This window comes from Littorina saxatilis, linkage group LG8 (assembly GCF_037325665.1).
Source record: "Littorina saxatilis isolate snail1 linkage group LG8, US_GU_Lsax_2.0, whole genome shotgun sequence".
NCBI classification, from domain to species: domain Eukaryota; kingdom Metazoa; phylum Mollusca; class Gastropoda; order Littorinimorpha; family Littorinidae; genus Littorina; species Littorina saxatilis.
This window is the reverse complement of record NC_090252.1, coordinates 47,045,160-47,058,508: the sequence shown is the minus strand read 5'-3', so window position 1 is coordinate 47,058,508 and position 13,349 is coordinate 47,045,160. Positions and strand designations below refer to the sequence as shown.

General features: G+C 37.7%; 1 protein-coding gene and 1 long non-coding RNA gene across 4 annotated transcripts in view; both read right to left on the bottom strand.

Annotated features, from left to right (window-relative positions):
• LOC138973714 (uncharacterized) overlaps positions 1–1,072 on the bottom strand; it is a 343,943-nt gene extending 342,871 nt beyond the window's left edge. Inside the window, exon 1 of the mRNA XM_070346441.1 lies at positions 1,051–1,072. The gene's annotated coding sequence lies outside the window, so the exon portion shown is untranslated. The remainder of the gene's footprint in view (positions 1–1,050) is intronic.
• A 1,213-nt stretch (positions 1,073–2,285) lies between these two features.
• Positions 2,286–7,046, bottom strand: LOC138972345 (uncharacterized). 3 transcript variants are annotated; one of them, XR_011457567.1, is made up of 5 exons: positions 6,923–7,046; positions 6,025–6,117; positions 5,415–5,462; positions 5,023–5,120; positions 2,286–2,479 (listed from the first exon to the last, which is right to left on the bottom strand). It is a non-coding gene; the product is annotated as an uncharacterized lncRNA (long non-coding RNA). The 3 variants fall into 3 exon arrangements; XR_011457568.1 differs by lacking the exon at positions 6,923–7,046 and adding an exon at positions 6,322–6,766; XR_011457569.1 differs by lacking the exon at positions 5,415–5,462.
• Between the last annotated feature and the right edge of the window lie 6,303 nt (positions 7,047–13,349).

The window sequence follows — 13,349 nt, the reverse complement described above, 5'->3', positions numbered from 1 at the left end:
AAAACACCACCACCACCAACAACAACAAAACACCACCACCATCACCACCACCAACAACAACAACAACAACAACAACAACAACAACAACAACAACAACAACAGCAACAAAGACGACAACAATACACCACCACCACCACCACCAACAACAACAACACAACACCACCACCACCACCACCAACAACAACAACAACAACAAAACACCACCACCACCAACAACAACAAAACACCACCACCACCACCACCACCAACAACAACAACAACAACAACAACAACAACAACAACAACAACAATGCCAACAACCAACAACCAACAACCCACTCACCAAAGCAAACGCTGCGGCTCAGGCTGAACTGGTACCGTACTTGCATAAGTAAATATGTCTTTGCAAGATTGAGCTTTCTACCTCAGTTAAACAGAAATGATACACCCACTCCTAGTCAACAGCAACACCAACACCAACAACAGCAGCAGGAGAAGCAGCAGCAGCTGCATCAACAACAACAACAACAACAACAACAACGACACCGACAATGACGAGGACGAGGACGAGGAGGAGGACGACGAGGACGAGGAGGACGACGAGGACGAGGAGGACGACGAGGACGACGAGGACGACGACGACGAGGAGGACGACGAGGACGACGAGGACGACGACGACGACAACGACAACAACTACAACGACAACAACGACAACGACAACGACAACAACAACAACGACAACAACAACGACTACAACAACGACTACAACAACGACAACGACAACGACAACAGAGATATACACTCTCCCAAAAAAAGAAACTTGACACAAGTAAACATTTATTTGCTTTAAATATGTTAGAGGAAAGCAACAACATTCAGTTTGAAGTTTGTCACTAACGTTGTTGCTAACCACTACATTACTGTGCATCGAACACTTTTCTTTGTTTAATCCTGAACGTTTCAACGGGCATGAAGAATTTGAACGACGAAGACAACAACAGCTACCACTACTACCACTACTAATTCTGCTAAGCCTACTACTCACATAAAGATTAATGAAATCCAACATACCGATATTGCCAGACGAGTAAAACTGAAAGAGGCTTTTCACCAGAAACAGAATCAAAATGCGAAGGATCACAATCAGTCATTGGCAAAACCCGGTGACTAGACTGAGCGTCACTAAGAGCAGTCAATTCAATTTTGTTCCCGCTTATAACTCATTTTTGTAAACGTTTTTCGTTTCCTTATTTGTTCGCATTCATGATTGCTATTTATATATATATATCTATGCACTGCTGTTGGAAATCGTTTCTTCTGTTTTCTTGTTCGTTTAATTCGTGTATATATTCAATCGACACATACATTTGTGTCTGGTTTGTCACCTGGGCTGAGGTGCACGAAGATCGAAGCGGGTGACAACCATTGGGTGGTAACTTGGTGAGAGTTGTCACCTTCTTGGGGGCTAACCGACTTGGGTCACTCCCTCCCACTTGGTCGCGGTGCACGAAGCCGTCTCGGTCATTTACCCTACTGTGTCGGAGGTTATAAATAGATTCGGGAAAGTGACTTGAGTGGCCTTAGTGCGCATGCGCTGATCATGGTGTCTACTGTGGAGCCATCGGGAATCCAAGGGAAACCTGACTATAATTATCAGAAAAGGGAAGGGCAGTGACCAAAAATAAATGATACAATATTTCTAAATGTGGATAAGCACTGAGGCGAAAAACTAACGTGTGTCTGTTTTTGAGCGCTTTTAGAGCACAGAAAATAGTGTTGGGGTTTGGTGAAGAGGGAGATGCAAAAAAAACTAGATCTACTGCGAATTTTGGTTATTTTTATCAAAATTCTGTTTGTTTTATAAAGTTATATCTGATATTTCACAGATTTTCAATTTGCTATGATACACTGGCCTCGAATGAATCCCTCGGTAATGCTTTTAGGTCTACGACCGAACCAAAATCATCCTGTTTCTTAATGTTTTGAGCAATGGGTCTTTTGTTTTCTTTACATTTTAATTCAGCTTCATTCTACTCAGAAGAAATTCTTTCAATGTGATGACAAAAACATTAGATAGACGTTTGCTCGGAGAACGTTTGTCAACACAGCAACATTTAAAAAAAAAAGGAGGACGATATAGATTGTTAAATAAAAGGATCTGTGCTTTAGCATTCTGTCTCATCGTCATTGTCAACTGTTGCACTTCACACACACACACGCACACACGCACACACACACACACACACACACACACACACACACACACACACTTTTGCTCCAGTTACAATCATGTACTTCTCAAGGCTTTATTCAAGTTTGTCTCTTGTTCTTAAACATCCGAATTCAAAGCACACGTCTGAGCTGAGAATATATACATAAATGTCTGCCGCCATTCAATGTGAAATAATGTTGATTTGTGATCCAAACACTTCCGAAGAACGCTGGTTCGTGTGTCTTCAGTCAACCGGCGCCGCATCATCACAACTCCACCCCTGCCTGCCTGCAAAAATACAAACATAGAGGGTGACACACACAAAATTCAACCCAATTTTGTTTTTATAATTTCTACATCCGTTGACCGAATTAGTTATCATTTGGTGTTTATTAACTACAGCTTATGCATGACGAAGGTCAACAAAGTTGCGAGTTTACAGGTTAAATGGAGGGGTACTTTGGAACACTTTTGAAAGAAGCTAAAAAATCGGACCATGAAACCTACAAACAGGAAACTTCGTGGAATGGTGATGAACAAAGTGAAATCCACGCACAACAACCATGAAGATATTCGCCGAACACGATTGACTGGAAAAATGACCCCTTTATGGTAGAGTCACATTAGCGCAAAATTAACCGATGACAGGAACGCAATCCTCTATGGGGATGCCCTCCTGCCTGTAATGGCTGTACTCAAGTCACTGATTGTCTAAGGTTGTTTATGGTATACTACGTCCTTCAAATAACACCAAAAATATCAATCTTGAAGAATTAAATCGGGTTCGTTAGTCCACCGCTCCATTTTAAACCTCGAACTGTTGAGTCCATCCCCGAATTTGGATTCTTTTTCGAAAGACAACCAAAGTCAGACCATTTCACCTACAAAATAGCATCTTTCGGGACTAGTCATGTCGAAGCTGAAATTAATGTACACCAAGTATGAAGTATACGAAATACCCTTACTTTCTTGCAGACACCTCAGTTAGCTATCATGCATGCAACTGACTCGAGAAGTCTCACTGGGGAGTTGGAAAATGTGTCGTCTTCAGCCGATCAATAAATTACAATATATCGGTAAATACACACACACACACACACACACACACACACACACACACACACACACACACACACACACACACACACACACACACACACACACAAACACACACACACACACACAGAGAATTACAGTCAGCATTGCAAAAAAAAAAGATGAATATCTTATGCATAATGCCAAAGAAGGCAAATTAGTCTGATTTTTGAATTTTAACGAATGATGCAAACAGCGCTACATACCTTGTTCATATCCTGTTCTGCATGCAATGTGGGCTGGCGTATATGTTTAATTAGGCCCAAAAAAATTAGGTGTGGTTACGGTAACATAGCCAACAAAAATAGGGTAGGAAGGTAGGCAATCACTTTTTTTTCTTCTTTCTAATGTGTACAAATTAAACCTACTTGACAGGGAAATGAGTGTGCGACTCGGGCGCTTTCGCTTTCATTGCGTTTTTTGCGCTCGTTTTCTTGTTTTTTTGTGTTGTTTTTTGACAAATGTAATAAAAAGTTATAGGGTCGGCCCCTCAAAAATAGGGTAGGTCGGGTTACCGTAACCACACCTATTTTTTTTTTAGGCCTTAGCTCATTGTACATATCCTAGCGGTAAAAACTGTAAGAGATCAAAATCAGATAACATTAGGAAAATGATACCGCTTGCAGAAACAAAACACAAGAATGCATACTTCTTTCATTTTAGCCAGTCTAGAAAATTCATGTTCGCCAGTGTAAAAACTTGCATGACATTTCCACGAACAGCTTCTATACAAAAGTATGCCCTAGCATTGGGAACTTCGTGGGACTCAAGAAAGGAAAAGAAATAATAGCTTAGAAACTATTCCGTGTTGTGTTGTTATCCTGCAATTGAATAGATGAAAAATCCATGCGTCCTCAAAAGGCACAGTCCTTTCCATGCAAACGATTTGGCTCAACCCAAACCTGGCGATGCTTTTACGTAGAATAAGACTTCCCCTTTCCCAAGACACATGACACAATTCAACAGCCTGAATCAGTGAATGCTTTGTGTGCACAACAAATTGTACTTTTTTAATTTTTTTTTTGCGAATTCACTTCATTAACAAAAAACTTGTAAAAAAAAAAACAAATTCACCAAATTCCAGCTGAGCAGAACTGCTTTCACAATAAGGACTGGGCCTTTAAAGGTACGTTCCTCATCATATTACCCAGTATATGAGACCACATTGTCATGTTTGTCTAGGTTTTTACATGGAAAAAATAAAACTTTATTTTAACATGAGCACATACGTCTGACTTCTTTTGGTGGAGATTTGAGGATGTGCGATTCATTTCCTACTAGGCACTGGTGTCAACATGTGAAATTCATTAAGCGAAATGTTTTCACTATACACAGAACATAACCAGGCTATCAAATGTGTGGTATATGTTCAAGTCAGAATGATGCCCTCATTTTTTTTTTAATTTGAGAGATCTGTGATGTCTGACATTTTGGTTCAAAATGTAAGGAATTTATACTTAAGCGCTAGTAATGAGTAAAATTTGTCTTGTCAACAACCAAAAGCATATTCCTTCCTCTACATGCAAGACTTTCTTTTATCTGTGCATCTTCATTTAGTACAGCAAACAAACAAAAACATCACACTCTGCATAGCGAAACAACTTGCAAAGAAAACCTCACAATCTTTATTGGGAGAAAGCCCCTGACTGTTGCAATGTTTTATGCATTAAAAACCCCACTAAAACTGTGTGTTTAAATTCTTCAGTTTGATCAGCTATATGTGTTTAAAAAGTTACCTTGATCATTCTGACATGCTGTGGCTCAAATCACATCTCAGACAATGTTGTAGACTCCATAGATCTATAGACGTTGAGGCGCATGGAAGAACTGCATTCTGTGGAAACACACAAAAATATACACAGAGGAAGAACAAGTCACAACAACTTTTAGCAGCAGCAACAGTATATATATGATTTTATTAGTGTGGTGTTCGTGATCTAATGAGTTGGGGGGGGGGATGTGAGAAGGTTAGTTGGGGACCCGGGGGAGGTTTGATATTAGTCAGCATTGTCATTTAAATGTAATGACTGGTAGAATGTTTAATATATATATGGAAGACAACAACACTGCAATGTATAATGTGAACCAACTTCTGCATGACAAAGATCAGGTAAAAAAAAAAAGTTACCTGTTTCATTCTGGAAACCTTTTGGTCCCATCACATCTCAGGCGTAAACTATATGGACTTATACTGTAGTGATTAAAACAAAAACCAGCATGTTAATGGACAAAACGAATTATGTGGATAGGAAAAACAGTAAGAAGAGCAGGCGCAGCAAAAAAGTCAATAATCTTACTCCAAATAACACTATCACAAATTCAGTAACTGAACCCCAGTTAAGTGTTAGTGATTCAAATGACTGAAATTAAAACAGGGAGAGAGAGATTGTGAATATATTTGTGTGTGTGTGTGTGTGTGTGTGTGTGTGTGTGTGTGTGTGTGTGTGTGTGTGTGTGTGTACAGGGTAAATGCAGAGCCATTGATTGGAAACAAAAACTTGTTACTGTTAAATATCAACAGTTATACAACATAAGAGGCAATGGAAAAGTTGGACATGGATATGAAAATATATGTTGCAGGTGGAAGAGGGGAGGGGGATAGGGTCTTTGTTGCTTGCAGTTAATAAGCAACTAAGGCCATGCAGCTGTTGTTCTGTGTGTAACCTTGTAATGTTTAAGCAAACATATTTGTGGATCATCTTCTGCATTTAGATCTCTTTGAGTATTTGCAAAGTTACCTTGATCATTGTGGCATCCTCTTGATCCCATCACATCTGAGACTATGGCCTGTAGACTCCATGGTCAGACGCTGGAGTGATAACAAGGTCATTCTGAAAAATTGAACATAATTATGCTGAGAGGGGGCAAGGATAGGGGGGTGGGGGCAGGGTTGAAGGTTGGTAACAGTGCTAGTTGGACATGAGAGTGTTATGGGGTGAGGATGGTGCTGATATTAATAAGCATAATCAGTTAAAGCTCACAACTATCTTGATCTTCACAGACATGAATTGCATAACGAAACCACTAGCATGTACCTTTATTTTTGCCCTCGAGTTATAGGTGGAAGGAAATGTTGAGTGGTAAACACAAGTTGTATTGATCACTGGGTCAGCCTACGGTCAGTCCCCTTTGATCTGCAGATTGCATCAGCATAAACAAACACAATGTCATCATCGTAAACAGCCTGAATGGTCAATCATGAATCTAAGAATACAAACACTGGATCTAATTTGAGAGTCTGCAAACGAGTCAGTTTGAAAATTCAATGAAAATCTGGCAGTCAATGAAGCAGATAGATCTGGCCTTGCGCTTGTGTTTGCAAGCAGATACATGTTTGAACATCCCTTATCTTAACGTTATCATTCAACAGATTGATATTTTGCCTGACGATTTCCTGCCGATGAGCTAAACAAACAATGAAAATCACAGAAGTGGTAAGATTTTGAAGACGAAATTCAGTCATACAAACAAACTCAACAGAAAGAATCTAGCTAACTAGTCTACTGTGCAGCTTTCGACAAAATCAACGCATTTGCATGCCTTAGTCATTCCTGCTTTGATTCCAATAATTCTACATGATCGTAATGCACAAAAATTACGAAAACGAGCTGATCGAAATGAGTAACACTGCCTCACCTGCTATGATTGTACTGTGAAAGCGAAGGTCGTCTGCGATTCGAGATTTCAAAGTCGAACAGCGGCGTTTCTGCACTCTCAGCGGTTATCTTGCTTGGAAATGTGAAAAGCATGACTTGAAATCGAACGGAATGCACCATTCTACCTTTTCGTTTGGGCGTTATTTTTGTAAAATCTCCGAAAATGTCATTTCGAAAAAGGCGGTCGCCATTTTTGTGGGTGCCAACTTCTTTGAGTGGGGCTGCTAGCTAGCTGGTCCAAACGGGAGCCTCCCATTCGGTACGCAACCCTGGGAAAAAAGCTTCGTGCACCCCGACCGGGAAGGAGCGGACCGACTTGGGCAGATCTCCCATTGGTTGTCACCCACTTTAGCTTCGTGCACCTCAGCCCAGATGTCGCCGCCCACATTTTTTTGTCAGATTATGTTCATAAACTCACACACATTCACACACGCGCGTACACAAACACAACTCCTCCCCCCCCTACACACACGCACACGCACACACACACACGCACGCACGTACGCACACACACACAGTGCACACACACACACACACACACATACACACACACACACACACACACACACACACACACACACACACACATATACACTTATATCCATTCTTACATGGAAAGCGTATCATGTAGAAGAAGTAAACTTTATTTTCTTATTTAAAATATCTGCATGCAAAAAAGAAAAAAAAGAAAGATTGTACGTCAAGAGACATGTTACAATAGAAATTAAAGTGAACATCATTATGTACAGGGACATATTTTTCAACTGGTATCATTGTCGAGGGTACAGCGTCTTTTACTTTTTGTAATTGTTCATCTACAAATCTTTGAATCAAATCGAAAGATGGTCCCCTCTTGTATAACAATAAATTGAATAATAGTTTTGGTCGACCTTGTCTATGACAAATATAAAGTAATGATGGATCTTTTTAGCACATACAATTCTACTTACAATTAAAAAATAACCAACAAAAAAAACATTGAAAAAGCAATGTCTTCAAATACTGCGCACACATTTCAAATGATGTCTTTATCTACAAGTGAATAGTGACATTTACTTTACTGCATAATAAACATCTTTCCAATCAAGCCTGTACTATACTATATCGTTTGATTACAAAAACTGTTAATAGACAACATATTTCTATTGAAAACTAGAACATATTTTGTTTAGTCCGGGCTCTACTTTTTCTGTAATCAAACTGTGGCTTTGCTGGGTGTTTTGTTGTTGTTAAACAAGCAAACACACAAACTTGTAATTTAGATTAAAGTACATTTGGCAGTAATCCGTAAATATGTTTTAAATAAAAGTACATTAAATCATGTTCATATCAGGAACAATATCTCTTTAAGTAAGCTGGTCAAGTGAAACAAATATGTACAGGGGCAGTAACTTAGTTTTGAAATTTGCTGCGTAGGCGAGCTGCATGATATCCTCCCTTTTTCTGATTCTCCCAAACATACCTATATCCACTCGTATGTGTGTATGCACACACTTACATTTCTTACATTATTGAGTATTTACTTTGTAGTAAAGATCTCAATTACAAACACACACTTATGCTGAAAAGAAACCGTACATATATGTAAAGCACCATGTAATATCAGAAAAAAAACCTGAAACAAATACAATTACTTAACCAGTAATTGTTTTTATGGACAAATAGTGTATTTAAACCATAGAAAACATAACACCAGCAGAAAGTAGGTAACTTATCTATACAAAAGTGGGCATGTAATAGACCTTAACACTGTGTTCGCCCAAAGAGTTCTTCATTTGCATCCTGTGTATTTCAAAGCATTCCAAGTAGCTGTACAAATCTTGGCTAGAAGCTTACATGTGAAACGATTTTAGCTGTAAAGTAAGCAACTTGTTTTTTAGGAGCAGCAAAAAAGGCAATGTGCCGGTAACTCATACAGCGTAATTAACTCTACAGGTTGACAGTCCACCACACCCTGTATACACCTGTAACCAAACCACTGGCTATATATGCTGTTTACCTTTATGTTCTACCGTTCATCTTCTAACTGCTATACTACTGTTTAGAACTGACAGACATTGGAGACAAGTCATCCCTGCGCTGATTTAAACAAAAATAGTTATTTACAAAATTGATGCATATGTACAAGCAAGAAAAACTTAATGAATTCATGTTTTGTTTTGTTTTTCAACAGGGTAAATTGGCATATTGTTTGTTGATGTACACACAAAACACATTTGGCAATTTGATGTTTATATGCAAAAAATGAGTTTATTGACTTTGCATCCCACATACACTCTTATGTTGCACAAGTGAGGTTTCACGTGTATGACCGTCTTACCTTAATTTAATGTGTTATAAGGGGATGCTTGTTTTAACAGAAGACTTATTTGGCAAAGGATTGTTCATATAAAAACAAAAGAAATTTCATGATTTTGCTGTTTATACATAGAAACAAGATACATTTTACAATTGTTATTTCATATACGAGAACAATGCAATTAATGATCAGTTGATCATACGAAATGGGAGACAGTTGATGGCCGGTTGAGTCATTACAAATGGCTGCTTGTTTCCAGGCATGACAAACGTAGCATAGCATGGTATTCAAACCAATGAATAAATAATAAAGCAATGAGTATGTGCATGCAATCAGATGACATACTGAAAAATAAGTAAATACACGTTCAAATAACTAAATAAATGACACAGTGAATAATTAAAATGTATGCATAAAAAACAAAACAATCAAATACATGTATACCTTAGTGAATGAGAACATAAATGAATTACCAAATTAATGAGTAAGAAATAAATGAATGCAATATACACAAATAAAGCAGCGAGTAAACATCAAATTCATCACTCAATAAAGACTAAAACTAAACCAGTAACACAAACCAAAAACACACACAAATGAATAAAACATGAAAGTCCTTTACAGACAGACATGTGTGAAGGTAAATAACTAGTTTGAAACACTCAGGTTTTCAGAATGTAGAATAAAGATAAACAGATGTAAGTCAAACCACAGAGCTTTTTTTGTCGAAAATGAAAAAAAAAAGCCACCCTAATTGGCCTATACTAACAGTGTTAAATGAAAAGAAAAATATTATATCTGGACAATGAGGTATTCCCAGTATGATGTGAAATAAAATCAATCTGGATCAGTGAGGCATTCACAATGTGAAATGGACAACACACACACACACAATCCTATTCAATCTGGACCAATGATCAAGATTTTTACAGTGTGAAATGAAAAGACAAACATTTAATATGAACCAATAAGACATGGACAACTACTGTTTTTATCCGTTTCGTTGAATTAATAATGTTTTATTGCGACTGCTGTGCATGTGCAGACACACTGGTCTTTCATTAATTCATTATGACACTCGCATTGCATTAATCAATTAGCTAAACAAGTATGTCTGCACAGCAGTCGCCGTATATATGGGTGTTTTTTTTTAATAACCTGCGTTGTCATAGCAGTCCCATTGTTTCGTGCAATGAAACAATGAAATCATTAGCAAAGATCCAAACATTGACCAACAAGTTGTGTGAACAATACAAGTTGCAGTAAAATTCAAATTACACATTCCAAAATACTCCTTTTATAATATGCATACACAGGGAAGACAAACAGACCTAATATTACACACAGTGTAGGTGATTAAGGAGACGATTTGTACAGAAGCCAATGTCACAATCATATAAGAATAGAATATGCAAAACACTAAACAACACGTTGAATCAAACCGTGTATTCCAAAGTAATATGATTGCTTAATTGAAAGCAAAGTTCGGAAGCAGCAACCCAAAGATCATTTAAAAAAAAGGACCTATATAATCCATCATGCTCTTAAAATATCGTGCTTTACAGATTGATGACTGTGGCAACTGACGTCTGTTCCAATAATACGTACACTCTCGATCTGTCGTTATCATAATACATTGCATTTTCGTTCGGTTGTTATCATATGGACACTCTTATATCCTGTCGTTATGATATATACACTTTCATGCAGTCTTTATCATATGTAGTCTTGTTCAGTCCTTATCATATGTAGTCTTGTTCAGTACTTATCATATGTAGTATTGTTCAGTCCTTATCATATGTAGTCTTGTTCAGTACTTATCATATGTAGTCTTGTTCAGTCCTTATCATATGTAAAGTCTTGTTCAGTCCTTATCATATGTACAGTCTTGTTCAGTCCTTATCATACGTACACTCGTGTTAAGTCCTTATCATATGTACACTATTGTTCAGTCCTTATCATATGTACACTCGTGTTGAGTTCTTATCATATTCAATAATGATGTTTTTGTCATATGTAATATCGTGTTCAGTCCTTATCAAATTCCATCTCTTGTTCTGTCTTCATCTGGTGAAGCCTTTTTTTCAATCCGTATCGTATGTTCATTCGTCTTCTGTCTTTATCATATGTAATTTCCAGTTGTAGTTTCACCATAAGTACACTTCTGTTCAGTCCTTATTATCTGCACAATCTTTTTCAGTCCTTGTCATATGTACACTCTTGTTCAGTCCTTATTATATGTACACTCTTGTTCAGTCCTTATCATATGTACACTCTTGTTCAGTCCTTATCATATGAACACTCTTGTTCAGTCCTTATTATATGTACACTCTTGTTCAGTCCTTATCATATGTACACTCTTGTTCAGTCCTTATCATATGTACACTCTTGTTCAGTCCTTATCATATGTACACTCTTGTTCAGTCCTTATTATATGTACAGACATGGGAACCCCTGTTTTGCACTTGGAGTATTCTCAAAAAAACTAGGTGTATTTTTAGAAAAATTAGCGTACTCCACACTACATTTGAACATCCATGATTTAACATGCTTCACACGCGTCTGTCGCACAGTTAGTTAAGTTTACCAATACATTTAAAACAAATAATTCTTTCAATGTTTTCTGATAAAAACTGTAATCATGTGTCAAAGTACTGGATCGGCTTCCGGTTTTGCTTGTGAAGAAAAGTAGTCGAGGATTTTGTCTCATCGTATTTTTTTTCCAGTTGCCGAACTGATCGTATTCCAGACAATCATGCGTACAAAATACGGCGAAATCGTATGGGTTACCAGGTCTGTTTCAACAATCTTGTTCAGTCCTTATCATATGTACAATCTTGTTCAGTCCTTATCATATGTACAATCTTGTTCAGTCCTTATCATATGTACAATCTTGTTCAGTCCTTATCATATGTACACTCGTGTTCAGTCCTTATTATATGTACACTCGTGTTAAGTCCTTATTATGTGTACACTCTTGTTCAGTCCTTATCATATGTACACTCTTGTTCAGTCCTTACCATATGTACACTCTTGTTCAGTCCTTATCATATGTACACTCTTGTTCAGTCCTTATCATACGTACACTCGTGTTAAGTCCTTATCATATGTACACTATTGTTCAGTCCTTATCATATGTACACTCGTGTTGAGTTCTTATCATATTCAATAATGATGTTTTTGTCATATGTAATATCGTGTTCAGTCCTTATCAAATTCCATCTCTTGTTCTGTCTTCATCTGGTGAAGCCTTTTTTTCAATCCGTATCGTATGTTCATTCGTCTTCTGTCTTTATCATATGTAATTTCCAGTTGTAGTTTCACCATAAGTACACTTCTGTTCAGTCCTTATTATCTGCACAATCTTTTTCAGTCCTTGTCATATGTACACTCCTGTTCAGTTCTTATCATCTGAACAATGTTGTGCAGTCCTTGTCATATGTACACTATTGTCCAGTGGTCGTCGACGTCTGCAATCATATCTAATCATGCAAGTAGATTTGTGTCGCCGGATCGTAAGTGGCATCATATTCAATAAACACAAGAAATACACAAGTATGACAAACGTCGCAAAGCAGGATTATACTCGGCAAAAAATTGAATTGCAAAAACAACATTAACAAAGAATATGTACAACTGATACGTCACTGGATCTCGATCTATCAGCGCTTAACACTTTACTTTGGGCAAACAGAAAACACCACACGGTGAAAAAAACAAAACAAACATATACATGTATATATAATGATAAATACAATTGAAAAAAAAAGATACACTAAAATTAAATCAAAGAAAATTTAAACAAAATTCTTTGTCACAATAAGATGACTACTTCTCAGTTTTTTAGCCGATGTGCCCCTCTGTTATCGGATAACAAGTGCATGCTCTACAACACACTCCACGTGGGGACAAAACAACAAAAGCAGGTCAAAAGTAAGACTCACACCTTATCAACTGTCGTGCGATATAAACGATGACGCTCTCTCGCCAACAGTGCAATTCAGTCATTAGGACATCTTCCACAAAGCAAGCAGCGACTGTTCAAAGCTGTTGTGTCAAGAAAGGTGATCCAGACATGGAAAGTGTTAACACTACAGCTCGTCTTCAG